This window comes from Papilio polytes, unplaced genomic scaffold (genome assembly GCF_000836215.1).
Source record: "Papilio polytes unplaced genomic scaffold, Ppol_1.0 DF823692.1, whole genome shotgun sequence".
In the NCBI taxonomy this organism is placed as follows: domain Eukaryota; kingdom Metazoa; phylum Arthropoda; class Insecta; order Lepidoptera; family Papilionidae; genus Papilio; species Papilio polytes.
In genome coordinates, this window is record NW_013525512.1 from 1,235,124 (window position 1) to 1,238,258 (window position 3,135).

The window sequence follows — 3,135 nt, forward strand, 5'->3', positions numbered from 1 at the left end:
CCTACCCCGCACCCTCTCTCACCCCGCCCCCGCCCCTCCGTGTGGAGGCAGATTACGTGTATTCATAGTAATATTCAGCTGTCACACAAAACGGCCATTTTCGTGACGTGTCATTAACGCCACGGACGTGGTGAGGTGCACCGCGCAGCGCAGCACAGCACAGCGCAGCGCAGTCCTGCCACTTACACTGCCCACACCACATTGACACTCTGCCGGTCCTTTGTGACATTACACATACATTTCATTGATATAGCATAGACATATTTTATTCATACTTCTTTATTTCTACATTACTAGTAAACTAATTTACTATTCTTTTTTCTGGTAGACTACGCAATAATAATGTCTCTCTTCGTTTCTTTTTATGACAAGAATCGTAAAATCCGGAAGAAGACTTCTAAATCGTAAGAAGAGTCCTATAGTTAAACCTTAAAAACGTTTGTAACAATTTAGTTGCAAACAAACTGTGCGCTTGCGCAGCACACGGCCACGGCCGACGGCGCGCACGTCTGCGCTTGGGTGTCGTCGAGCCTTGTTTATAGCTGTTTGTTGATTTAATTCTTTGAACTATTGTAGTTGTAGGAAACATATTTCGTAATTATCTCTATTTATTTATAACGATTAACCAAAGACTCCGACAAATACTAACTGGATTTTATATTATAAAATAGTTTATTTAATAATCTAAACAAGGCAATATTTAAAAATGTTCAAACATTAAAAAATGTATGAACAGTTTATTTTCTAGTATATTTTTGCGTGCACACGAATAATTAATTTAATAATATTTTTTTTGTCTTTTTTCGTTTCTTTGTGTATCAATGTGGAAATATCTATACTTAATATAATAAAGCGTAAACACACACTACTTTGTGGCGGAAGATGACATCAATTACAGCATGTTTTAGAATGATTTTTTTTTTAGTAAAAAGCCCAACACTTACGTCACGCTTTAGACTATACTCGTATATTTTCACGCTATCAAACTTAGGGGGCAAATGAATTGGATAAAAACCTTCACATGGGAAAGGGATCATAAACTACAAGCTGCCAACATTAGGGAAAGGTTATTATGGTAAAGGTAATTTTGACATATGCCATTGAGAATTTGACAAATGAAGCCGCACGGAAACAGCTATGCATTTTGACAAAAATGTCACTTTCATTTTATACTTAAATTTGTTAAATCCTAATTGTAAGTTATTTGTGTAGAGTTACAGCAATAGGTACTGATTTATTTGATTATAAAACAACGTGGACTTCTGTTTAGGCAAATCACAGATAATTAACATGTTGAGTGCAACTAAAACAGTTTTGCTGCTAATTATTTCCTACCTACTCGTGTTACGAATTTAGCTAATTACTATTTAGACACTAACTACTGAACAACTAAAGCTTAGCTTCTGGTTGCTCAAATATGGATTATAAAAATGATTAAATTCCATATTCGCAAAAATCACTTATTTCGTGTTCGTCACATTCATTCATCACAGCAAACTATTATCACCTTTTTATTCGCATTTTTCTTATCCTACTGCCTCCTATTCTAATATGTTTAATATTTATCTACGAGAAATTTGTCTTCCGAAGCTCTGCATTAGATCAGAGCAATAGGCTAACTTTTCAGGCTTTTGATTGTTCGTAAGTTTTTTTTAATATCCTGAGCACGTAAGTAGTAAAATAATTACTAATCTATTAAATATGGTATATATGCTGTGTAATTTAACTGCTAAAAAAATAACATTTCTTTTTCAATATAGCATGATAGCGATTGTTCAGCTACACGTAATGGGTATGTGAGGCATTGTCGACTTTTGTCTTGTTTCCCGGTCGTAGTCTATTTGCATTTTTCCCGGGCGGAGGTTCTGCGGGCGGAGGCCCGGGGGGGACTCCGCGGGCGGCGCTTATCCGGCTTTCGACTTGATTACTCCATCTGCAAGCTAAATCTACTTACGGACTTTCGCGGAATTAATTCCTGCTTTGTTTCCCTGCTTTAAAACAACTTTATACCAGCTTATTAATATTAAGACTTGTTTACAATTCAAATAAAATCATTATTTTTATAAAATTAAGTCAGCGTACCTAATTACTTTAGGCTGTAACTGAGTTGCTCTCTTTTGTTTAGTTTCATTGCAGTTGTTAAAATCCTGAAGTTGTACTGTGTTATTTACGGCAATTCAACCAAATTAAAATTACGCTCTACGATTTAAAACTACTTCATAAATACCAGTTACAATTATCAATATGCTGACATCGCATCTCTGAAATATAAGCAATCATATAACTAATCTTTATTGGAAAGTAAGTCTCGATGGCAGTGGGTCTGGAGCCCGCGTCCAAGTCAGCGCCGGCAGCGGCGAGCTGCAGCCTCACAGTGGAAACTTCCCGCGTCGTAACCTCTCACAATACTGACAAGTTCCTGTCATACGTCTGACAGTAGACAAGCGCTGGGGCGCGATAATCTATTTTTAATGACGCCACACACGTGAAAAAAAAACAATTATGAAGTGGAAGATTATGTGAGACCATTTGTAAATTGTCGCCGTTTGGAAATTGAAAAAAAACTGTTTAAAAAGTAATTGTTATTATATTCCTTATTTAAATAAAGTTTTCAAATGCAGTAGGGACTTGGAACTTAGCATTAACTAACCCCAGTGTACCTACAAAATACATTGAAAATAGGTAATACAAAATTTTTGTAGATGTAGCTTGTCTTAAATAGAAATATAAATGAAAAGGCGGTGTAAATAAATTGCGCAGGCAGTGTGTGTCCAGGCGGGTGGCGCACGTAGGGCTCTGCCGCGGGTGTCATGCTAGTATCGCGCGATCACCCGCGAAGCCTTCTGTTCTCTATACCCTCCCCGGGAGGTGGGAGGCTGCCGCGATCGATAGGGGGGGGCCGACGTTCAGAGGCAGCTCTATCTTTGTTTGGATCATATAAAATCTTGAGAGGGTGTGGTTACAGGTGGGGGAGGCCGCGTGCTATAGTAACTTATGTTTCGGTGGAAACTTTTCGAGATTGTTCCATTGTTCTGGGGTAAAATGAGATTTAATCCGATGTATTTGTGTAGCGGCAGTGTTTCAAGTCAGCAAATATTACTGACGTCTGCAATCATAGGGCGTTTGCATTTGTTT